Source organism: Cetorhinus maximus, chromosome 18, assembly GCF_964194155.1.
Source record: "Cetorhinus maximus chromosome 18, sCetMax3.hap1.1, whole genome shotgun sequence".
NCBI classification, from domain to species: domain Eukaryota; kingdom Metazoa; phylum Chordata; class Chondrichthyes; order Lamniformes; family Cetorhinidae; genus Cetorhinus; species Cetorhinus maximus.
The window spans coordinates 75924749-75951256 of NC_135896.1; the positions used below are offsets into that span (position 1 = coordinate 75924749).

Sequence of the window (26508 nt, forward strand, 5' to 3'; positions counted from 1 at the left end):
TCTTGCTCTCAATAGCTTTGAGATCTATATTTTGATTACTTATATGAGTCTTCCAGTTCGGTCACCCTTGACACCCTAAGTAATGAGCTATCATTCTATAAAGCAGAGTTAATTTTTGAGGTTGTGTGCACACACCTTTAATAGAGCTCAAACTCTTGTTTCTTGCAGGATGTTGCATGAGGAAAGAGGGTGCCACTTGCATGGCTCACTGTCTCTTTGGTAGCAAAGTTACTGGGTCTTCCTGGTTTGTAACTCTCTCGGAGCTGACTTTTCCTCTAATGCAGGCAGAGACATTCCCTGATGGTGCCAATGTGCCCATTCTGAGCATGGGGATTCTAAGCTGCACTCCTTGTTGCTGTGCTCTTAATGTACGTTTCCTGGAGCAGCCTCAATGTAGACAGGCAGGGTCATTTCTCTTATGTAGATGACGTAGGATATTAGCATCTCCCATGTCAGTTTCCAGGAATTCTACCTAGTAAACCTGAAGAAGGAAGGATGTCCATGCCAACTGGAGTTGCATATTAGATTTGGAGTCGATAAAGGGGCATCCAGCAATCTGTAACTTTGTGTCTTTCTTTTTCATTTCTAACCTGCAGTGGGGCTGGAGGATCACTGACTAAAATCCAACTGAGAATTTCTACACTGCTACAGGTCTAAAATCTACAGTGGAAAAGCCCATCTAACATAAGAAATAGGAACAGGAGTAGACCATTTGGCCCCTTGAGCCTGCTCTCCCATTCAATAAGATCATGGCTGATCTTGTGTTTTGATTTCCACATTCCCATCTAACCCTGATAACCTTTGATTCCCTTGCCTAACAAGAATCTATCTACCACTGCCTTAAAAATATTCAATGACCCTGCCTCCACCACCTTCTGAGGCAGAGAATTCTAAAGTCACACAACCCCCTGAGAGAAAAAATTCTCCTCATCTCTGTCCTAAAAAAGTGACCTCTAATATTAAAACAGTGCCCCCTAGTTCTGGACTTGCCCACAAGAGGAAACATCCTTTCGAAGGCCACCTTGTCAAAGCCGTTCAGGAACTTGTAAAAGTCAATCAAATCACCCCTCACTCTTCCAGTGGAAACAAGCCCAGTCTGTCCAACCTTTCCTCATATGACAACCCATTCATTCCAGGTATCAATCTAGTAAACCTCCTTTGAACTGCCTCCAATGCATTTACATCCTTCCTTAAATAAAGAGACCAAAACTGCACACACTATTCGAGGTGCAATCTCACCAATGCCCTGTGTAACTGGAGCATAACATCCTTACTTTTATGTTCAATCCCTCTCGTAATAAAGGATAGCATTCCATTAGCCGCCTTAATTACTTGCTGTATCTGCCTACTAACTTTCTCTGACTCATGTACAAGAACACCTAGATCCCTCTGCACTTCATAATTAAGCAGCTGTTCTCCATTTAAGTAATACTCTGCCTTTTTGTTCTTCCTGCCAAAGTGAACAACTTCACATTTTCCCACATTAAACTCCATCTGCCAGATCTTTGCCCACTCGCTCAATCTATCTATATTCTTCTGCAACTTCATGTCCTCTTCACAACATACTTTCCTACCTATCTTTCTGTCATCTGCAAATTTAGCCACCATGTCTTCACTCCCCTCAGCTAAGTCAGTGATGTAAATCATAAAAAGTTGAGGCCCCAGTCCAGACCCCTGTGGGAATCTACTTGTCACACCCTGCCAATCAGAAAAAGACCCATTTATGCATACTCTCTGCTTTCTGCTCGCCAGCCAATCTTCTGTCCATGCTAATATGTTACCCACCACACAATGCACTTTTATTTTCTGTAATAGTCTTTGATGTGGCATCTTATCAAATGCCTTCTGGAAATCCAAGTATAAGTACGTCCACAGGCTCCCCTTCATCCACTGCGCATGTTACTCCTTCAAAAAACTCCAAGAAATTGGTTAAACATGATTTTCCTTTCACAAAACTAAGCTGACTCTTCTCTATTGCCTTGAGCTCTTCTAAGTGCCCAGCTATAACCTCCTTAATGATCGATTCTAATAACTTGCCCACGATAGATGTCAAGCTAATTGGCCTATGGTTTCCTATATTCTGCCTCCTTCCCCTTCTTGAATAGAGGGGTTACATTTGCTACTTTCCAATCCGATGGAACCTTTCCAGAATCTAGTGAATTTTGGAAAATTAACACCAGCGCATCAACTATCTCATTAGCCACCTCTTTTAAGACCCTAGGATGTAGTCCATTGGGACCCGGAGACTTGCCAGCCTGCAGCTCCATCAATTTGCTCAGTACCGTTTCCCTAGTGACTTCAATTTCACCAAGTTCCTTTCTCCCGTTGACCATGTGATTTGCAGCTATTACTGGAATGTTTTTTGTATCTATTGTGAACACAGAAGCAAAATATTTGTTCATTTCTTCCGCCATTTCCTTATTACCTAATAACTCCCCACTATCACTCTCTGGAGGACCAACACTCACTTTACTTACACTTTTCCTTTTTAAATACTTGTAGAAACTCTAGTTATCCATTTTTACATTTCTAGCTAGCTGCCTCTCATACTTTAATTTCTTTCTCCTGATTAACCTTTTAGTCATTCTCTGCCGTTCTTTATATTCTGTCCAATCATCTGTCCTGCCACTCATCTTTGCGGAGTTGTATGCTTTTTCCTTAAGTTTGATGCTTTTCTTAACATCTTTAGTTAACCACGGATGGTGGGTCATCCCCTTAGAATTTTTCTTTATAGTAGGAATGTACTTATTCTGAAATATCCCCTTAAATGTCTGCCACTGCTTCTCTATTGATCTATCCTCTAGCCTAGTTTTCCAGTTCACTTCAGCTAGCTCAGCTTTCATCCCCACATTGTTGCCCTTATTTAAGTTTAACATACTAGCCTTAGACCTGCTCTTCTCCCTTTCAAACTGGATGTAAAATTTCATCATATTGCGGTCGCTGCTACCCAGGGGTGCCTTTACTCTGAGGTCATTAATTAATCCTGTCATGTCCACACTTACCCTGCAATTGATAGTTTTAATTACTTTTGCCTGCTTCCATCTATCTTCTCCCAACATTTTATAATAAATGCTCCTACCAATCATCTAATGTTGGTTCATAATGAGTTTGTGCTGTTATACGATTTTAGGAACACTTTTGAGGAACAATTTACTTACAAAATAGCTGACAAGGTGCTAGTGGGAACAAAATTAGCAAGTTGTATGCTAAAGATCGTTGTTCTCTCCCTGAATGGGAAATAAGGTGATGAAAGTAAAAACTATATTGAAAATATAAAACACTGGAGCTGTGTGGTTGGATCATCAACATCTGAAAGAGCCTATTAGAACTGGCTGATAATTGAGCCAATTAATAGAACGGAATCAGAGGGGGGGGTGGTGGAACAATGTGTAGCGGAATAAACGGCAATGCCCAACTCTGCTTCAACTCCACCTCGCTTGACCCCTCCACTGCTTGCCAACTGCACAGTCCTGAATGAGCAGCCTTACCCCAATTGATTATTGGGAGGACAGAAGTCCTTCTCTTCAGTCTAAGCCAACAACACAATCCTTTTCTTTGGTTACTGTCTGCTGCTGGACCAGACCATTCTTAACCTTGGCATCCAATTTCATACTGAGATGAACTTCTGATCTCATATCTGGTCCATCACTGTGACTGCCTGCTTCCATTTTCATAAACTCTGCTCCTGCCTCAGGTCATCTGCTGCTGAAATCCTCATACATGCCTTTATTACCTTTTTTCAAAATTCATTCATGGGATGTGTTGATGGCTAGGCCAGCATTTATTGCCCATCCCTAATTACCCTTGAGAAGGTGGTGATGAGCTGCCTCCTTGAACCACTGCAGTCCAAGCTGTGCAGGTACGCCCACAGTGCTGTTAGGGAGGGGGGTTCCAGAATTTTGATCCAGCAGCAGTAAAGGAATGGCAATATATTTCCAATTCTTGATAATCCGTTCCTCTCCTGGCCAATCCCATCTTTCACTCTCCATAAACTTAACTCATCCAAAACTCTGCTGCTTGTATCTTAAATTGCACCAAGTCCCATTCATCCATCACCCCTGTGCTTACTGCCCTTCATTGGCTCCTGGTATGGCAAAGCTTTGATTTTAAAATTCTCATCCTTGTTTTCAAATCCTTCCCTATTCACCCTTCCTATTTCTAATCCCCTTCAGCTCACAACCCTCTGAGATTTCTGTGCTCCACCAATTCTGGCTTCTTGTTCTTTCCTGATTTTAATTGCTCCACCATTGGCAGTCACAGTGTGACAGCTGTGCCTCTATTGATAGCACTCTTGTTTCTGATTCAGAAAATTGCAGGTTTAAGTCCAACTCAAGGACTTTCGTGCAAAAATCAAAGCTAACAATACTGAGGAAGTGCTGCGCAATTGGAGGTGCTGTCTTTCAGTTAAGATGTTTAACTGAGGCCTCCTCTACTCTGCAAAGTGGATATACAAGGTTCTGTAGCACTATTTGATGATGAGCTGGAGAGCTATCCCTAGTGCTCTGGCCAATATTTATAACTCAATCAACATCAAAAAGACATTAACTAGCCATTATCACATTGCTGTTTGCAGGAACTGTATGGTGCAAACTGGCTGCAGAATTTCCTACATTACAACAGGAACTTCACTTCAAAAGTAATTCGTTGGCTGTAAAACACTTTGGGACGTCCTGTGGTTGGAAAAGCACTATATAAATTTAAGTCTGTATTTCTTTTTGTTTCAGCTGCCTGGGCCTCACCCTCTGAAATTCTTTCCCTATTCCTCTCTGCCTCTTTCCTCCTTTCAGATGCTCCCTAAAACCTACCTCAAGGTTTGGGTCACCAGTCCTAATACCTCATCTGGCTCGGTATCAAATTTTGGTTGATAATACTCTTGTGAAGGCCCTTGGGATGTTTTACTACATTAAAGATGCTATATAAATTCAAGTTATTGTATGGGAAAATACTTCAGGAAGAGCAGTTGGAAAACAGGGTGTTTGCAGGGCTGAACAAAGATAAAAGCAAAATACTGCAGATGCTGAAAATCTGAAATAAAAACAAAACGCTGGAAAAACTTAGCAGGTCTGGCAGCATCTGTGGAGAGAGAAACAGAGTTAACGTTTTGAGTCTGAATGACTTCTTCAGAGCATCCCAGATGCTCTTCTTTTGCTTTTATCTTTGTTCAATCTTGTAGCACTGTGTTTTCCAGTTGCTCTTCCTGTAGTATTTTCCCAAACAAAGATATCCTGTAGGAATGGTCCTTTTTAGTATGTTGGTTGCGAGGCCTATCTTATCTTGAGTAACTCTGGTAGGTTGTTTCAAACTACTTTATTTACACTCCTTACACAATGAGCTACTAGGTAGGTACATCTCTCTTGAGTACAGACTTCCATCTGCTCTAGTGTCTCTAACACATCACTGTTACATCATGATACACATCACTAACTCATTACCATAATTATTAACCCAATATACTACAAGTCCCTCCAGAAAGCCGGAGCGGAAAGAATATTGGAATTGTATAGGTGATGGATATGGCAATGGAAGAGTGGATACAGTGTAGAATCTAGGAGAAAGGGATGGAATCTTTAGAGAGTGAGCAGAATTAGTGGTCCTGGGAGACTGGACTATTAATATGTGGCTGTAGGAAGCTCATTGCTAAGGATAGAAAGAAAGACCAAAAGATTGCTTACAACTGAACTACAGCTGACACTCATAGTTCAGATGTGAGAACAAATAAGGCAGGTTGGAACGATGGCCACGGGATGAATAAGTATGGTAGTTGTGGTGATGGATGAGAACTGGTTGTCCACTGTTCAGAGGAGAAGTTGAGGGTTCAGAGCCCATTGTGGAGAAGATGGAGGTAGAAAGACAATGTTCCTGTTATAAAGGAAGCTTGAAGCCAAAGAACCTGAAATAATTAAAGCAGCAGAGGGTATTGGGAGATCAAATGGATGTCGATAGATGGATGGAGTCTAGAGAAAGTGTAAACACCAAGTTGTAACTAAAACTTAGTCATAGGGTACAGTCACGGAAAAGTACAGATCAAAAACAGCCAGAGTGAAAACTTTCATGAAGGAGAGATGCTCCTCATTCGGCAGAAAATTTAAACGGGAAAGAAGAAATGCCTGAAAAGTGTATTTGTTTATTAATACATCTGCCATGAACGCTCAAGAGTAGTCCACAACCTGGAGTGCAATTTATAATATTTACCACAATCCGCTCTGAAGTCCTGGTTGGGCACTGACATTATGCTGTCATATCCGGTACCCTTGGAGTTCAGCTCAGACGCTCGGAAAGTGATGCCGCAACCACAATATAGTTTATGTAGTGGATAATATGGTACGAATGAGTGATTATTACGCAAAATTAACAATTTTACAAAAGGTTCACTTACTTTGACTCCAGCTCTCTGGTTTATCTGTTGTACAGTCAAAAGAAGCAAAGATGACATGAGGAAAAACTTTTTTTATGCAGTGAGTGGTTAGGATGTGGAATGGACTGCTTGAGAGTGTAGTAAAGGCAGACTCGATCAAGGCCTTCAAAAGATAATTGGATAATTCTCTTAAGAAAAAAAAATTGCAGGAGAAAAGGTGGGGGTGTGCGACTAGATGAGTTGTTCTTGCAGAGGTCTGGCACAGACACGATGGTCCAAATGGCCTTTTTTTTCATTCATGGGATGTGTGTCCCTGGCTGGCCAGCATTTATTGCCCATCCCTAACTGCCCTTGAGAAGGTGGTTGTGAGCTGCCTTCTTTAACTGCTGCTCTCCATGTGGTGTAGGTACCTACTGTTAGGAAGGGAGTTCCAGGATTTTGAGCCAGTGACAGTGAAGGAATGGCGTTATATTTCCAAGTCAGAATGTTGAGTAGCTTGGAGGGAAGCTTCCAGATGGTGCTGTTCCCATGTGTCTGCTGCCTTTGTCCTTCTAGACGGCAGTGGTCGTGGATTTGGAATGTGCTGTCTAAGGAGACTTGGTGAGTCCACGCAATTGGAGACTATTCCTTCATATACCTGACTTGTGCCCTGTAGATGGTCGACAGGCTTTGGGGAGTCAGGAGGTGAGTTACTTGCCACAGGATTCCTAGCCTCTGACCTGTTGTAGCCACAGTATTTATATGACTAGTGCAGTTCAGTTTCTGATCAATGGTAACCCCCAGGATGTTGCTAGTGGGGGATTCAGTGATGATGGTGCCATTGAACGTCAAGGGGCGATGATTAGATTCTCTCTTGTTGGAGATGGTTATTGCCTGGCACTTGTGTGGTACAAATTTCACTTGCCACTTGTCAGCCCAAACCTGTTTTTTGTCCAGGTCTTGCTGCATTTGGACATGGACTGCTTCAGTATCTGGAGTTGCGAATGGTGCTTAACATTGTGCAATCATCAGTGAACATCCCCACTTCTGACCTTATGATGGAAGGAAAGTCACTGATGAACCTGCTGAAGATGGTTGGGCATAGGACACCACCCTGAGGAACTCCTGCAGTGATGACTCCTGCTGTGCTAAGTATTCGATATAAATGCAAGTTATTGTTGTAGCTTACTGTTTTTAGTGTGGAATGCACTCTAAGCCTCCTCCCAGTGTATAGTTGTTTACATTAATCTAGTAGTGTATATTAGGCGTTGTATTGCACATTAGAGAGTCATGGTGCCTGGGTAATAGTGAGAAGCGTATAGCATATATTGACATTGAATAACAGTGCACAGTAATACAATGGTGTATACTACTGCATATTGGAGTGCGATGGTCCATACTACTATGGAGTTATGGAGTGGTGTATGTTAATGTGCAATGGTGAGCACCACAACGTGCATTACTGTATCAGCCTACAATGACGTCACTGGCGCAGTTTCCCCGCAATTTCAGTCACCTGCCTGCAGTATCCGTCTCGGCCCTCTCCCAAATAGTGCATGCGCGATGAGCGCTTGACGGGAACGCACGGCACTGGGTTTCGTGTGCAGCATAGAGCGCGCTGGAGGTTGGATTTCCTTATGAAGTGTCTAATCGGCGCCAGTTGCAGTCGGTGACGAGGTGGCCGAGTGGTTAAGGCGATGGACTGCTAATCCATTGTGCTCTGCACGCGTGGGTTCGAATCCCATCCTCGTCGCACCGCAGCTCAGTTGGTGGGCAATTTTTTCATACGCTGTACAGTAACCTGAAATTATTTTTCTAGTTATCGTATGAACTAATGAATTTATTGTTTTTTCCATTTCTACCTTTCAGCTCAGTGTGTCTCACTGCATATTATTTTCCAAATACTAAGAGCCCATGCTCCCACCTTGTGTCCGTGACCCAGGAGCAGAGCCCCAGGTTGACCGCCTGTAGTCACAGCCCTAGACCGACCATGAGGGTCAGTGTGTAGTGTAGTGCAGTCCTGTAGTGACCAGGAGCATGCAGTGCCCCTGGCTGACTGTGAGGGCCAGTGTGTAGTGACAGCCCCAGACTGACCCATGGGGGTCAGCACCTAGTGACTAAGGCCTGGAGCAGGGCCCCAGGCTGACTTTCCATGTCAATCGCACTGGACCCTTAGAGAGAGCAGGAGGTAAACATAAAAACAAATCAGAATCAAATAGTTGGCCGAATACAGGAGACATTTATGATTTTCTCCTCTTTCCTGACTGTTTTTCCAGTCTGTCAACTATCTTCTGCCTCTGTCGCCCTCAGATGCGGGCGCATTACCTCTCAGCTGGCGAGGGACAGGAGGAGCATTAATTGGGAGATGTCCTGCTGTGTATAACTTGGTGCCTGTACACTAGAGCTTAATAAAACGCCTGTGCACCCACCCAGCCTGCTGTGACATGAAGCTACAAATTATGGGTTTGATTGCTTATTGCTGGGGACAGCACAGCTAGCCTCAGTGCCTCCTGAGCCAGAGCTGCAAGTTGCTAGCAGACATTGCTGAAAGCAAGATTGGGCCCAGGTGTGATGCCCTATGTAGTTGAATGTCATGTCTACACAGTCTTGTGAATGAAATGCTTTGGGTATCCCCCAGTGTGCCAAGGGGTGCCTGTGGAAGTGAAGAAGCAGCAGGAAGGAGTGGAGGGATAATACTCTACCCAACCCATTGTCCCATTTCTGGAGCTGACTCACTATTTAAGGAAACATAGTTTAAGAAAAGTCAACAGAATGGGAGGGGAATGAAGGGGAAAGAAAGGTAATGTTTGAAGGCCTTGCGTGAGGGTCCTGAGCTGAGATCTCCCCGTCAGGGTTTCTTGTGAGTATTTGAGGGAATTTGCAAAGAAGCCTCTGCCGATTGGTGAATTGGTTGCTGAGGCTTCAAACCTGCAAGGAGGATCATAGTCCAGAATGTTTGAACAAGCAGCAGCTTGCTGTGAGTCACAGTTTATAACTAGTCATGCACTCCTGGAGCACACTCCCGCAGCTAGGTGTCGAGCGGTAAGTAAACTCTCTCTATCTCACAAGAATACACTCAAAAGAAAAAAGTTTGTGGGTGGATGTCTGAATAGTGTAGGTGGGGTGCGATGGAGTGGGAGTGGGGGAGTGGGGAGTGCGGAGGGGGTGGGGGGGGGGGTGTTAAAGTTCCAGGTGGCTACAAGAGGTACCTGTGCTGCAGGTTTTGGGAGCCTGACGCTAGAGAAAAAGCGAGGCTAGAAGCTAGTCTGAGGCTAGAGAAAAATCCCCCAATTAATACTCCTCCTGTCCCTCACCAGCTGAGAGCTAATGCACCCAGATCTGAGGGCAACAGTGACAGATAGTTAACAGACTGGAAAAAAAAGTCAGGAAAGTCACTAGAGAAAAAGTACTAGGGAAACTAATGGGACTAAAGGCCGATAAGTCCCGTGGACCTGACGGGTTGCATCTTAGGATATTAAAAGAAGTAGCTACAGAGATAGTGGATCCACGATCTCTGCCAAGAATCTTTAGTTCTGGAAAAGTCCCAGGGGATTGGAAAACTGCCAGTGTAACACCCTTATTCAAAAAGGGAGGGAGACAAAAAACAGGTAACGATAGGCCAGTTAGCTTAACATCTGTCATTGGGAAAATGTTAGAGTCTATTATAATGGATGTAATAGCAGAGAATTTAGAAATACATAATCAAGCAGAGTCAGCACGGCTTCATGAAGGGGAAATCATGCCTGACAAATTTATTAGAATTCTTTGAGGAGGTAACAAGCAGGATAGATAAAAGGGAACCAGTCGATGTAATGTATTTGGATTTCCAAAAGGTGTTCGATAAGGTACTGCACATCAGGCTACTTAATAAGATAAGAGCCCATGGTGTTGGGGGTATTATATTAGCATGGATAGAGGATTGGCTAACTAAGAGAAGACAGAGAGTTGGGATAAGGGGGGCATTTTCAGGATGGCAACCTGTAACTAGTGGAGTGCCACAGGGATCAGTGCTGGGGCCACAATTATTTACAATACATATTAATGACTTGGATGAGGGAAGTGAATGTACTATCGTCAAGTTTGCGGATGACATAAAAATAGGTGGGAAGGCAAGCAGTGAGTTTGACACAAAGAGTCTACAGAGGGATATAGACAGGTTAAGTGAGTGAGCAAAAACTTGGCAGATGGAATATAATGTGGGAAAATGAGAGGCTATGCACTTTGGCAGGAAGAATAGAGTAGCTGAATATTATTTAAATGGAGAAAGACTGCAGAAAGTTGCAGCACAAAGGGATTTGAGTACATGAATCACAAAAAGCCAGCATACAAGTTCAGCAAGTATAGATAAGGCAAATAGAATGTTGATCTTTATTTCAAAGGGAATGGAGTATAAAAATAGGGAAGTCTTGCTAAAACTATACAAGGCACTAGTTAGAACACACTGAGAACAGTTTTGGTCCCCTTATTTAAAGAAAGATATACTTTCCTTACTGGCATTGGAGGCAGTCCAGAGAAGGTTAACTAGGTTGATCCTGGGTACGGAGGGATTTTCTTATGAGGAGAGGTTGAGTAGGTTGGGCCTGTACTCATTGGAGTTTAGAAGAATGAGAGGCGACCTTATTGAAACATATAAGATTCTTAGGGGGCTTGACAGAATAGATGCTGAGAGGTTGTTCTCCCTTGTGAGAGAGCCTAGGACCAGTGGGCATAATCTCAAAGTAAGGGGTCGCTCATTTAAGACAGAGATGAGGAGGAATTTCTTCTTTCTGAGGGTAGTGAACCTGTGGAATTCTTCACCGCAGAGGGCTATAGAGGCTGGGTCATTAAGTATATTCAAGGCTGAGATAGACAGATTTTTAATCAGTAAGGGAATCAAGGGTTATGGGGAAAAGGCAGGGAAGTGGAATTGAGGATTAACAGATTAGCCATGATCTCATTGAATGGTGGAGCAGACTCAATGGGCCAAATGGCCTACTTCTGCTCCCACATCTAAAGGTCTTATGGACAGAGAGCTGAAGTTCTGCTTCCATCATCGCTGAGTGTAAATAGAAGTCTGGTGCTGGGAAGCAGGAAAGCCCTGTGTGTAAGTGCACCCCTTGTGTTGCCATTTCACAAAGCAGTGCAGCATTAGGCTCTAGGGAAGATGAGTGAGGGAGAATATTACTGTACATCCAGCTAGTACACCTTCACTTGTATTCAGATATCATAATATTAGGGCGAGGAATGACTCCAACCGAGTTTTCTGCTAATTGGCCCTTGGGACTGTGTCTGGATTTAAAGGGGTCTGTGGAAGTGTGTCAGTATTTACAGGGGCTCTTTGGCGTGTCAATACTTACAGGGGGCTCTTTGAGAGTTTATAGTTTACAGAAGTTTCTGCGTGTGTCAGTATTTACAAGGGGTCCCCAGGAAAGTGTAAGCATTTACAGGGGTCCTCAAAAGTCTGCCAGTACTTAATGAATATTCCATTTGCTTTCTGAATTGTTTGATGTACCTGCAAACAAACTTGATGTGTTCCTTGTACGAGTACTTCCGTCTCTCTGAACATCAACAATATTTAGAAGTTTCATGTTTTTTGAAAAATATTTTGCTTTTCTATGCTTACTTTCAAAGTGCCACTTCTCCACATTATACTCCTTTTGCTACCTTGTTGCCCACTCACTTAACCTGTCTATATCTCTCTGCAGCCACTTTGTGCCCTCCTCACAGCTTACATTCACACCTAGCTTTGTATCATCTGCACACTTCGAGAAACCCCCTGTAAATTTTGGCACACTCCCAAGGATTCTCTGTAAATGCTGAGATGCTCCCAGAGACACCTCTGTAAATACAGACACACTCTTGGGACTCCCTGTAAATATTGATACTCCCGGGGACCCTTGTATATACAGACAGACTCCCAAGGAAGCCCTATGAGTACTGACCCACTCCCAGGAAACCCTCTGTAAATACAGACACTCTTGGGACTCCCTGTAAATACTGACAAGCTCCCGGGAACCCTTGTATATACACACAGGCTCCCAGGGAAGCCCTATAAATGCTGACACACTCCCAGGGAACCCTTCTAATTACCGACACACGTCCAGGACCCCTTGTACGGACAGGCTCCCAGGACCCCCTATAAATACTGGCATATTCCCAGGACCTCCGAAAATACTGATAGACGTCCAGGACCCCCTGTAAATGCTGACACAATTCTGGGACCTCCTGTAAATACCGCCACAATCCCTGTGTTCCCCTTTAAAAACTGACATACACTGGGGGAGCCCTGTAAATACAGGCACATTCCTGGAAGCACCTGTAAATACTGACACTCTCCCAGGACTTCCCTATAAATACTGACACTCTCCTGGGAACCCCTGTAAAAACTGACACACACCAAGTAATCCCTGTGAATGTTGATATATTCTCAGGGAGCCCCTGTTAATATTGAATCACTCTGGGGACTCCCAGTAAATATTGACACACTCCTGGGGGATCCCTGTAAATCTGGAAACACTCATGGGAACACACTGTAAATGCTGAAACAATCCTGGGTACCCCCTATAAATACTGACACACTCTCATAGAGCCCTGCAAATACTGATACACTCCCAGGACCACCTGTAAATACTGATGTACTCTCAGGAACACCCTGTAAATACCGAAACACTCTCAGGGACCTCAAGTAGGTACTGACACACTCTGGAACAATCCCCCACCCCCACCCATGAGCGCTTGTAAATACTGACACATTCTAAGTTATACCCTGTAAATACTGATACACTCCCAGAGACCTCCTGGAAATACTGACAAGCTCTGGAATCCACCCATTAGTAATGACACTCCCAGGGTCCCCTGTAAATACTGACACATTCTGGAGACCTCCTGTAAATATGGGCACAGACCCAGGGACCCTCTGTAAATTCAGACACACTCCTGGGTACCCTCTGTAAGTACTGTCCCTCTCTTGGTACCTCCTGTAAATATCAACACGTTTCCGGGGAATCTCTAAACACAGACGTACTCTTGGGAATCCCTTATAAATACTAACACACTCCCAGGAATTATCTGTGAATACGGACACATTCCTGGGAATCCCTGTAAATACAGACACATTCCTGGGAATCCCTGTAAATACTGACACACTCCCAAGTCCAGATGGCTGGTCTGCTTCTGGGCAATTTCTGCACGGTCTGAGCGGCAGCTATGATTGTAAGTGAGCTAGTGATTTAGTGATTTAGGGAGTGATTTAGAAACTAGCAAAGGGCAACCAAAAATGTGTTAAAATGGAGAATATGAGAGTAAGTTAGTTAGGAATACAAAAACAGATTGTAAGAGGTTTTACAAGTATATAAAAATGAGGAGAGTAGCTAAAGTAAATATTGGTCCCTTAGAGGCAGCGACTGGAGAAATTATTATGAGTGAGGAAATAGCAGAGACTTTGAACAAATATTCTGTAACTGTCTTCATAAATTATATAGCAGAAAGAGAGGGAAACCAAGGGGTTAATAAAGTAATTAATCATGGCTTACTTAAAATAATTAATATCAGCAGAGAAAAAGTATTGAGAAACTTAATGGACTTAATAAAATTTGACAAATCTGCAGGATATGATGGCCCCTTTGCTCTGGACAGGCTGTCCAAGACCAGCTACTCAGATTCTCATTTAGTGAAGATCTCATCACTACATCACCACTGCTCCACTATTCCATCCCTCTGCTACGGACTATCACAGAATCCTCTTAGACAAAATTCTGAAATAAAATACAGCTCAAAAAAGATGTAGCAATTTTATCCAACATTTCCAATATTACCAATGAAACTGAACTATTCACCCTTGTGCATTCCCTTACTGTCTGTCTTGTGGGTGCCTTGCTTTGACTAGTGCTCCAACATGGTGCTAACCCCAGTGGCTACAGCATGACTGGTGGAAGGCTGCTGACTTTCAATGGAGGAGACTGTAGATGGCCGTGCAGGACACCCTTAAACTGCTCTGGGCCTTCAGACCACCTCAACATAGGGGGCAGCAGGCTGACTGAAAGGCAATAACAAGAACACAGGTGGACTGTGAGAGTGTGGGTTGGTAGGAGATATCACGTGAAGATGCATTCACTGACCTTGACCACTCACGTGAAGTCATTGAACTTTTTAAAATATATTTTTTCATAGGATGTGGCTAGGCCAGCATTTATTGCCCATCCCCAATTGCCCTTGAGAAGGTGATCATGAGATGTTTTCTTGAACTGCTTGTCCATGTGGTGTAGGTAGACCCACAGTGCTGTTAAGAAGGCAGTTACAGGATACCACACAGCTACAGTGAAGGAACTGCAATATAGTTCCAAGTCAGGATGGCACGTGACTTGGAGGGGAATTTGCAGGTGGTGGTGTTCCCATGTATCTGCTACCCTTGTCCTGCTGGGTGGTTGAGGTCATGGGTTTAGAAGGTGCTCTCAAAGGAGCCTTGGCGGGTTGCTACAGTGCATCTTGTATGTGGAACACACCACTGCTACTGTGTGACAGTGGTGGAAGGAGTGAATGTTTAAGGTGGTGGATGGAGGGCCAGTCAAGCGAGATGCTTTGTCCTGGATGGCGTTGATTTTGAATGTTGTTGGAGCTGCACTTATCCAGGCAAGTGGAGAGTATTCCATCACACTCCTGACTTACGTCTTGTAGGTGGTGGACAGCCTTTGGGGAGTCGGGAGGTGAGTTACTCGCTGCAGGATTCCTAGCCTCTGATCTGCTCTTATAACCACAGTACTCATATGGCTGGTCCAGTTCAGTTTGTGGTAACCCCCAGGATGTTGATGGTGGGGGTTTCAGTGATGGTAATACCATTGAATGACATGGGGAGATGGTCATTGCCTGGCACTTGTGCAAATGTCACTTGCTGCTTAACAGCCCAAGCCTGAATGTTCTCCATGTCTTACTGCATATGGACACGGACTGCTTCAGTATCTGAGGAGTCGCAAATTGGACTGAAGATGGTGCAATCATCAGCGAACGACCCCACTTCTGACATGATGACGGAAGGAAGGTCATTGATGAAACAGCTGAAGATGTTGGGCCTAGGGCACTACCCTGAGGAACTCCTGCAGCAATGTCTTGGGACTGAGATGATTGGCCTCCAACAACCGCAACCATCTTCCTTTGTGCAAGGTATGACTCCAACCAGTGGAGAGTTTTGCCCTGATTCCTAGTAACATCAGTTTTGCTAAGGCTCCTTGGTACCAAACTTTGTCAAATGCTGCCCTGATGTCAAGGACAGTCACTCTCACCTCACCTCTTGAGTTCAGCTCATTTGACCATGTTTGGACCAAGGCTGTAAAGAGGTCAGGAGCTGAGTGGCCTTGGTGGAACCCAAACTGAGCAGATTATTGCTGAGTAAGTGCCACTTGATACATTATTGACAATACCTTCCATCACCTTGCTGACGATGGAGAGTAGACTGATAGGGCAGTAATTGGCCCGGTTGGATTTGTCCTGCTTTTTGTGGACAGAACATGCCTGGGTAATTTTCCACATTGCTGGGTAGATGCCAGCGTCGTAGCTGTACTGGAACAGCTTGGCTACCAGTGCGGCTAGTTCTAGAGCACATGTCTTTAGTACTACTGCCAGAATATTGTCAGGACCCATGGCCTTTTCAGTATCTAGTGCCCTCGGTCGTTTCTTGATTTTACATGGAGTGAATTAAATTGGCTGAAGACTGGCATCTGTGATGCTGGGGATCTCAGAAGGAGGCCGAGATGGATCATCCACGTGGCACTTCTCACTGAAGATGTTTGCAAATGCTTCAGCCTTGTCTTTTGCACTGATGTGTGGATATTTGTGGAACCTCCTCCTCTAGATAGTTGTTTAATTGTCCACCACCATTCGCGACTGGATGTGGCAGGATTGCAGAGCTTAGATCTGATTCATTGGTTGTGGGATCGTTTAGCTCTGTGTGTAGTGTTGTAGCTTCACCAGGTTAACACTTCATTTTTAGGTTTGCATGGTGCTGTTCCTTGATGCCCTCCTGCACTCCTTATTGGACCAGGGTTGATCCACCGGCTTGATGCTAATGGTAGAATGGGGGATTTGTCGGACGGTTACAGATTGTGGTTGAATACAATTCTGCTGCTGCTGATGGCCCACAGTGCCTCATGGATACCCAGTTTTGAGTTGCTGGATCCATTCAAAATCTATCCCATTTAACATAGTGATAGTGCCACAACACGATGGGGGGTATCCTCAATTTGTAGGCACAATGATTGATTTTGTGGTGGTCACTCCTACCAATACTGTCTTGGACAGATGCATCTGCGACAGGTAGATTGCTGAGAATGAGGTGAAGTGAGATTTTCCCACTTGTTGTTTCCCTCACCACCTGCTGCAGAACCAGTCTAGCAGGCCATGTCCTTTAGGGCTTGGCCAGCCCTGTCAGTAGTAATGCTAATGAGCCACTCTTGCTGATAGACATTGAAGTCCTCCACCCAAAGTACATTCTGTGCCCTCACCACCCTCAGTGCACCTGTTCAAGTGTTCAAAATGGAGAAGTGCTAATTCATCAGCTGGGGTGGGGGGGTGGGGGGCAAGGGGGCTGTGCGGAGGCAGTAGGTTTTCTTGCCCATGTTTGATGCCATGAAACCTCATGGGGTCCAGAGTCAATGTTGAGATCTCCAAAGGCAACTCCCTTTGTATACCACTCTGGTGGTTCTGTCCTGACATTGGGACAAGGCATACCCAGGGATGGTGATGGTGATTTCTGGGACATTATCTGTCAGGTATGATTCCGTGTGTATGACTACATCAGGCTGTTTCTTGGCTAGTCTGAGAATTTGGCACAAACCCTTGGATGTTAGTAATGAGGACTTTTCAGGGTCATCAGGGCTGCGTGTGCTGTCGTTCGGTGCCTTGGTTGATGCTGGGTGGTCCATCCTGTTCCATTCCTTTTAGACTTTGTAGCAGTTTGATAAAACCGAGTCACTTGGTATGGCATTTCAGAGGGCAGTTAAGAGTCAACCACGTTGTTGTGGGTCTGGAGACATATGTAGGCCAGATCTGGGAAGGATGGCAGATTTCCTTCTCGAAAGGACATTAGTGAATCAGTTGTTTTTTTTTAACAACAATCCAGATTTATTAATTGTATTTAAATTCCACCAACTGTCATGGCGGGATTTGAACCCATGTCCCCAGAGCAATAGCCTGGGCCTCTGGATTTCTAGTTCATTGACATTATCATTATGTCACCACCATCCCTTGGTCTTATCCCTGACCCTTTTCTGGCACTGCAGCCAGTCCTCAGGAATTGACCTCACTGGCCACCTGCTCCCGTTCTCTTTGTAGGGTGTGCCTTGAAGGCTTCCTGGCCTCTCTCCTCCTCTTGACCCCCAGGACCAAGGCTCCCAGCCCTGCATGCAAAAACCTGGGAGAATTCTCTCTGACTTGTTGCTCCATTTGCAATCCTCTTCCGTCCATCCTAGCTTTCCTCAGCCTGTTCCAGCAGCTGCTGTAGCCTGAGTGCTTCTCTACTGTAAGAGAGACAGACAGCCTTTCAGAAGTGCAGGCTAACTGTGCATTGTGTTATCCAAATACCTGGGACCCCTGCTGAATGTGCAGCCAGTCAGCTGTACGTTTCATGCTGGGCTACATGCTACCATTATGTTAATGAGCAGACAGCATAAATTTTGCGTTCTGCCTCAATGGGACTGGGTGCAGGGTATTTATACATCACGATCTTATGCCTGTTAATGGGTCCAATTGAACTTTTAGACTCATGAATCCAGTTCTTCATCTCTGACGTTGCCATTAATTTAATATTGATGGATATTGATGGCTGGGTTTGATTTGTCCTGCTTTTTGTGCACAGGATATACCTGGGCAATTTTCCACATTGCCAGGTAGATGCCAATGTTGTAGCTGTACTGGAACAGCTTGGCTACCGGTGTGGCTAGTTCTAGAGCACATGCCTTTAGTACTACTGTCAGACTATTGTCCGGACCCATAGCCTTTTCAGTATCTAGTGCCCTCGGCTGTTTCTTGATTTTACATGGAGTGAATTAAATTGGTTGAAGACTAGCATCTGTGATGCTGGGGATCTCAGAAGGAGGCCGAGGCCCCTGTGAAAAGAGGCCTCTCTGGAGCGGAGATAAGTTCAAATTAAACATCGTATTCAGTGTTTGGAAAATGTAAAACCATTATCCCTTTAAACTCTACCAGTTTAGCAACCAGCTGAGAATCAAATTACAAGGGGTAGGACTGAGGGTCACAGCGCAAGAAAGGGAATCAGCCAAGGGGCCCAGTACAAAAAGGGATGGCAAAGAGTTGAGGGTCACTGTGCAGAACATAGTTGGGGGCAACGCTGAGTGTCATTGTGCCAAACATGGTCAGGGAAAAGGTTGAGGGTCACAGTGCAGAACAGAGTTAGGGGAAAGGCTGAGGGTCACAGTGCAGAACAGGGTTAGGGGAAAGGCTGAGGGTCACAGTGCAGAACAGGGTTAGGGAAAAGGTTGAGGGTCATAGTGCCAAACAGGGTCAGGGAAAAGGCTGAGGGCCACAGTGCAGAACAGGGTTAGGGGAAAGGCTGAGGGTCACAGTGCAGAACAGGGTTAGGGGAAAGGCTGAGGGTCACAGTGCAGAACAGGGTTAGGAGAAAAGTTGAGGGTCATAGTGCAGAACAGGGTTAGGGGAAAGGCTGAGGGTCACAGTGCAGAACAGGGTTAGGGGAAAGGCTGAGGGTCACAGTGCGGAACAGGGTTAGGGGAAAGGCTGAGGGTCACAGTGCGGAACAGGGTTAGGGGAAAGGCTGAGGGTCACAGTGCAGAACAGGGTTAGGGGAAAGGCTGAGGGTCACAGTGCAGAACAGGGTTAGGGGAAAGGCTGAGGGTCACAGTGCAGCGTAGGGAAGGGACTGAACTATCAAACAGAACAGGATGAGGAGTCTGAGGCAGAGAGTGGGGCTTGAGGACATAGACCGGACCACTTAGATACATACTCTGAACTCTGGGTCCCTTGCCCTGAATGAAGCCTGCTGGTAGCCTTTCCCAAGTGTACCGTGGAGGGTGTGCCAGTCATACTCCTCAACAATGTCTAGTCAGCCCATACAGGATGCAGAAACACAGCCAGTGTGAGTCACTTGTGATCTTTTGTTGAAGTGCACATGGCTGGTGTGTGAGTCAGCAGGAAGTGGGTACGATAATTCTTGGCTTTCCCTAAGAGCTCAGAATGTGGTATAGATGAGTCACTTGTTACTAATGTTTGCAGACACCAACCTCAATCCAGTGCACCCACTGATAAAATACATGCACTTTATAAAAACACAAGAAAAGAAGCCTCTCATTGAGTACAGGGGAAGCCACAAGCTGCTTCAATAAACTATGGGTGGCGCTGTGGCCAGGCATCGTAAGTAGATTGTCCAGGAGTCATCAGGAATTAAAGATAAATGTCCTGCTGCAAAAAACCCGGGAGAAAGATCATAGGGTCATTAAAAGAAATTGGGTGTTCATATTTCATCTTCTTTGAACACTTTCATTCATTAATCATAAAAGAAATTGGAGACTTTGGACTTGTAAAGGATAAGTCAGGCCTAATGAACCTAGAAACATAGAAACAGGAGCAGGAGTAGGCCATTCGGCCCTTCGAGCCTGCTCCGCCATTCATTATGGTCATGGCTGATCATCCAACTCAATAGCCTGCTCCCGCTTTCTCCTCATACCCTTTGATCCCTTTCGCCCCAAGAGCTATATCTAACTCCTTCTTGAAAACATACAATGTTTTGGTCTCAACTACTTTCTGTGGTAACGAATTCCACAGGCTCCCTACTCTCTGGGTGAAGAAATTTCTCCTCGTTTCAGTCCTAAATGGTCTACCCCATATCCTCAGGCTGTGACCCCTGGCTCTGGACTCCCCCACCATCGGGAACATCCTTCCTGTATCTACCCTGACTAGTCCTGTTAGAATTTTATAGGTTTCTATGAGATCCTCCCCTCATTCTTCTCAACTCCAGTGAATATAATCCTAATTGACTCAGTCTCTCCTCATATGTCAGTCCTGCCATCCCAGGAATCAATTGGGTAAACTTTTGCTGCACTCCCTCTATAGCAAGTACATCCTTCCTCAGATAAGGGTACCAAAACTGCACACAATATTCCAGGTGTGGTCTCACCAAGGCCCTGCACAATTGCAGCAAGACATTCCTGTTCCTGTACTCGAATCCTCTGGCTATGAAGGCCAACATACCATTTGCCTTCTTTACCGCCTGCTGCACCTGCATGCTTACCTTCAGCAACTGGTGCACAAGGACACCCAGGTCTCATTGCACATTCCCCTCTCAATTTATAGCCATTCAGATAATAATCTGCCTTCCTGTTTTTGCTACCAAAATGGATAACCTCACATTTATCCACATTATACTGCATCTGCCATGCATTTGCCCACTCACTCAGCTTGTCCAAATCACACTGAAGCATCTCTGCATCCCCCTCACAGCTCATCCTCCCACCCAGCTTTGTGTCATCTGCAAATTTGGAGATATTACATTTAATTCCCTCATCTAAATCGTTAATATATATTGTGAATAGCTGGGGTCCCAGCACCGATCCCTGTGGTACCCCGCTAGTCACTGCCTGCCATTCAGAAAAAGATCCGTTTATTCCTACTCTTTGTTTCCTGTCTGCCAACCAGTTTTCTATCCATCTCAATACACTACCCCCAATCCCATGTGCTTTAATTTTACACGTTAATCTCTTATGTGGGACTTTGTTGAAAGCCTTCTGAAAGTCCAAATAAACCATATCCACTGGCTCCCCCTCATCAACTCTACTAGTTACATCCTTGAAAAATTCCAGTAGATTTGTCAAGCATGATTTCCCTTTCGTAAATCCATGCTGACTCTGTCCGATTCTGCCACTGTTTTCCACATGCTCAGCTATTAAATCTTTTATAATGGACTCTAGAATTTTCCCCACTACTGACATCAGGCTGACTGGTCTATAATTCCCTGTTTTCTCTCTGCCTCCCTTTTTAAATAGTCGGGTTACATTAGCTACCCTCCAATCTTTAGGAACTGTTCCAGAGTCTATAGAACCTGATTGAATCTTTTGAAATTGTGGAAAAGGGAATGTCTATGGATGTTATATGGACTTCCAGAAGTCATTTGATAAATCCCTCATAAGAGACTTTAGCTGAAGTTGAAACTAATGTTATTGAATGCAAATTATTGACCTGATTAGGAAATTGGCTGAGTGACAAGAAACAGAGTAGGGATAAAGGGCAGGTGCTCTTATTGGCAGGATGTGACTAGTGATCATGAATATTAAAATGTCAAGGCCAAGTGCAGAAAATAAATAAAAAAGGCTAATGGAATGCTGGCCTTTATATATAAAGGAATAGAATATAGGGTGAGAGGTCATGCTTCAGGTATACAAAGCCCTGGTTTTACTGCATCTGGTGTACTGTGAACAGCTCTGAGTACCATATCTTTGGAGGGATACATTGGCCTCGGAGGGAGTACAATTCAGATTTATCTGAATGATACCTAGACTCCAAGGGTTAAATTCCAAAGAGCAGTTAAGCAAACTAGAGCGCCCTGGAATTTAGAAGGAAGGTTAAAGGTTGATTTGATCAAAGTTTTTAAATTATTAAAGGGAACAGATGAGGTAGACAGAGTGAAACTATTTCTGCTGGATGCGGAATCTAGGACTCGGGTGCATAGTCTAAAAACTAGAGCTAGACCTTACAGGAGTGAAATTAACGAATACTTCTACACACAAAGGGAGGTAGAAGTTTGGAACTCTTTTATGCAAATTACAATTTATGCTAGACCAATTATTAATTTTAATCCTGAGATTGATAGATTTTTGTTAACCCAAGTTATTAAGGGGTATGGGCCAAAGTTAGGTCACAGATCAGCCATGATCTCATTGAATAGGGGAACAGGCTCAAGGGGCTAAATGGCCTCCTCCTGTTCTTATCCAATTGGTAATAAATGGTCTGTTTGGTTTCTGATTGGCTGTGGGAAGGTGGTGGGCGTATTGGATGACCAGTGGGTTTCCAAAATTACAGGTGTCAAGGAACTGACTGTGGCTACTCTGTGTCATTGCACAAGATTCACATGAGCAGATCTCCCGTAAACTAGCTGTTTCTGGCCAACACCCTCCTGCAGATGGATGCATACAAGGCCGCAAAAGGTGATGGCTGCCCACAGAGAGTCAGACGTCGGTTCCTGCATACTTGTAATTTTTTTGAATGGTTGAACCAACCCCACCTGTGATAACACCCTGATCACCCTCTCTCACCCTGGTCCCAGCAGAGACAATAAATGGTTTAAATGGGTATAAAGATAGTCTCCATTCACGTGCATAGCGTTAAATCTACAACACAATGTGTTTTGATCTTGGGGACAAAGCTGACCTGCTGTTTCTTCAGAAGTGTGAAATACCGCACCTCAGCACCTTCAGTCAATGATCGCGATGGTGGTCCCACAGGCCTTGAACTGATCAAAAGGTGATTCCCATTCCTCTGGCCTAGGTATCTGCCTCAGGGAAACAACTTCACCATCTCTAAAGTTAAGGAGGTGGTGGGTGGTCGCCTCTGAATAGCGAACATAATGTAAAAAAACTCCTCTGGTCCGGTTAATCAACGTCTATGCCTTGGCTCAAAACCAGCAAGTGGCTGACTGTCCTCCAGCAGCTCCCACTGCAGCTGGCAACGTCCAGGCTGGTCATTCTCAATGGTGACTTCAATTGCAGCATCAATGCTGCTGGACCATCCAACAGGGCCGACAGCAAACTTGTCAGCACTTCCAGACTTTTGATTGAAGTGATGAAAGATTCCAAGCTGCATGATGTCTTCAGCAATCCTGCAGATGGAGCGCCGTGCAGATACACCTGGTCGAGGCCAGATGGGTCCATCCATTCCAGAATAGGCTTCCTGTTTGTGTCCCGAGCGTTCACGGTCAGATCTGCTGACGTCAAGTTGACTTTCTACACTTACTATTGCCTCCTACTGGCTGAATGTCACCTACAAGAAGACCAGAAGGTTGGTATAGGGACATGAAATCTGAAGGAGAAATTATTGACCCTAGAAAACATTGAAGAACTCAAAGGGGATTATGAAAGTTGGAGAACTGGGAAACCACCTTTTGAGTCCCAGACACGCTGGTGCGAAGCAATCAAGGCACATATCAAGAGGTTTTTCATCCCCAAAGATGCTCAGAAGATGAAGGAAAGAGACAGAGGGGAATGTCCTGAATTCCAAATATCATGCAGAATCTGCTCCTGCTGCAGTCAATGGGGGTTGATATCAGGGAGGACATCCAAAAGGTGAAGAGCCAGCAGGCCTTGCTCTTTGCCTCAGAAGCCTCCCAAGATCATCTTACAGTCCAGAGTCTGCATCATGGAGCAGGATGAGATGTGCTGACAATTCTTCTTCCAAAAGATACACAAAGAGAGCCCTATGATCAACAACCTGAAGGAAAAAGCTGGCTGACATACAAAGGATCAGCAAATCCTTTTATGCTGGCCTGTATGTTGTGAAGCCCACAGACAACACAACTTCCCAGTTCTTCCCGTCCTCTATCATGGAAGTCTTAGACAGCAGTATGCAAGAGTATGGATGAATTGCTAACTCTGGACGAGCTGACAAAGGCCATCTTGCAGGGATCAAGATACACAGGGGAGCAGTGAATTTGCCCATGAACTGTCACAATTAGCCTATTAAAAGGAATGACAGGGGCGAAAAATTCAAGAAAAATCACCCCCTTACAAATGGAGCTATAATGTAAGATAATAATGTATGGGGACGATCTTTCATGAATTTGGAATAATGTAAGGTAATATTCTAGACCTGAACAATTGCAGGAGCAGTGTCTTGTTGAGAGTGGGCAAGCAATGCAGAGTTTGAGTTGGGGAATGATGAGTGTGGGTGAGACAGAATCTATAGTTGCTCCTCCAATCACAGATTCTGTCTCCCCCATGCAGGCTGTTCTAGCTCCTCCAATCACAGATTCCTTCTTTCCCGCTCTTGCTGCTCCTCCAGAGACAAAATTGATAATTGGATGAGCAGCAAAGGTGGGAGAAAAGGAACCTGTGATTGGAGGAGCTGGAGCAACAGAGTGGGAGAGATAGTAGAGAGAGAGGCCAAGATGGTGGCAGATCTAGTGCAGGTAAAGAGGGAGGAGGGAGAGAGGGATGGGGGGATGGATGGAGGGAGGGAGGGAGGGGAGGGATGGGGAGAGGGAGGGAAGGGAGAGAGGATGGAGGGAGGGGGGAGAGAGGGGAGAGGGGGAGGGATGTGGGGAGAGGGGGAGGGACGTGGGGTGGGGTGGGGAGGGGGAGGGGGTGGGGTGGGGAGGGGGAGGGGGTGGGGTGGGGAGGGGGAGGGGGTGGGGAGGGGAGGGGAGGGGGAGGGACGTGGGGAGGGGATGGGGGGGAGAGGGGGAGGGATGTGGGGAGAGGTGGTGGGGAGGGGGAGGGGGAGGGGAGGGGGAGGGACGTGGGGAGGGGATGGGGGGGAGAGGGGGAGGGATGTGGGGAGAGGGGGAGGAGAGGGGGAGGAGAGGGGGAGGAGAGGGGGAGGAGAGGGGGAGGGACTGGAGGAGAGGGGAGGGATGAGTGGGGAGAGGGGAGGGGGAGGGATGTGGGGAGAGCAGGGAGGGGGAGGGGGGAGGGACGTGGGGGAGAGGAGGAGGAGGGACGTGGGAGGAGAGGGGGAGGGATGTGGGGGGAGAGGGGGAGGGACGTGGGGGGAGAGGGGGAGGGACGTGGGGGGAGAGGGGGGAGGGACGTGGGGGGAGAGGGGGAGGGACGTGGGGGGAGAGGGGGAGGGACGTGGGGGGAGAGGGGGAGGGACGTGGGGGGAGAGGGGGGAGGGACGTGGGGGGAGAGGGGGAGGGACGTGGGGGGAGAGGGGGAGGGACGTGGGGGGAGAGGGGGAGGGACGTGGGGGGAGAGGGGGAGGGACGTGGGGGGAGAGGGGGAGGGACGTGGGGGAGAGGGGGAGGGACTGGGGGAGAGGGGGAGGGACGTGGGGGGAGAGGGGGAGGGACTGGGGGAGAGGGGGAGGGACGTGGGGGGAGAGGGGGAGGGACTGGGGGAGAGGGGGAGGGACGTGGGGGGAGAGGGGGAGGGACTGGGGGAGAGGGGGAGGGACGTGGGGGGAGAGGGGAGGGACGTGGGGGGAGAGGGGGAGGGACGGGGGGAGAGGGGAGGGACGGGGGGAGAGGGGGAGGGACGGGGGGAGAGGGGAGGGACGTGGGGGGAGAGGGGAGGGGGAGGAACGGGGGGAGAGGGGGAGGGACGTGGGGGGAGGGGGGAGATGGGGAGGGACGTGGGGGTAGAGGGGGAGGGACGTGGGGGTAGAGGGGGAGGGACGTGGGGGGAGGGGAAGGGACGTGGGGAGAGGGGGGAGGGGAGGAGGGATGTGGAGGGGGAGAGTAGAGGGGAGAGGGGGAGGGACGGGGGGAGGGACGAGGGGAGGGAAGGAGAGGGGGAGGGATGTGGAGGGGGAGAGTAGAGGGAGAGAGGGAGAGGGAGAGGGAGAGGGAGAGGGAGAGGGGCCCGACAGCAGCAGGGATGTGGAGGGGGAGGGGAGGGATGTGGAGGGGGAAGGGGGAGGCAGGGGGGAGGAAGGAGGTTGAGAGGGACGGGGAGTAAAAGGGGTTGAGAGGGACGGGGAGGGAAGGGAGAGTGGAATGTGGGAGAGAGGGGAATGGAGGGGGAAAAGTGATGGGAGGGAGGGGGAGAGAGGGACGGGGAGGAAAAGGGGTTGAGAGGGACGGGGAGGGAAGGGAGAGTGGAATGGGGGAGGGAGGGGGTGAGAGGGGAATGGAGGATGAAAAGTGATGGGAGGGAGGGGGAGAGAGGGACGGGGAGGGAGGAAGAAGGAGAGAGGGACAGAGGAGAGAGAGGAGGGGGAGGGGAGAGAGGCATGGTGGTGGGATGGGGGAGAGTGGGACAGAGGAGAGACGGGGCAGAGAGAGACTGAGGTGGGGGGAGAGAGGAAAGGGGCGGGAGGGAAGAGGGGGAGGGATGTGGAAGAGGGACGGACACAGGAGGGAGTGAGGGGTGAGAGAGGGACGGGGAGAGAGGGATGGAGAGGGAGGAGGAGAGAGGGAGGGGGAAGAGAGGGACGGGGAGGGAGAGAGAGGGATGGGGAGGGAGGGGGAAGAGAAGGACGGGGAGGGAGGGAGGGCGAGAGAGTTGCTGGGGGGGAGGGGGAGA

General features: G+C 46.8%; 1 protein-coding gene and 1 non-coding gene across 2 annotated transcripts in view; both read left to right on the forward strand.

The window, feature by feature from the left end:
- Positions 1-8005: 8005 nt before the first annotated feature.
- On the forward strand, positions 8006-8087 carry trnas-gcu (transfer RNA serine (anticodon GCU)). The gene has a single exon. It is a non-coding gene; the product is annotated as a tRNA-Ser (tRNA).
- Positions 8088-9317: 1230 nt separating this feature from the next.
- LOC144693540 (serine/threonine-protein kinase PAK 4-like) overlaps positions 9318-26508 on the forward strand; it is a 62616-nt gene continuing 45425 nt past the window's right edge. The window contains exon 1 of the mRNA XM_078563384.1: positions 9318-9376. The gene's annotated coding sequence lies outside the window, so the exon portion shown is untranslated. The remainder of the gene's footprint in view (positions 9377-26508) is intronic.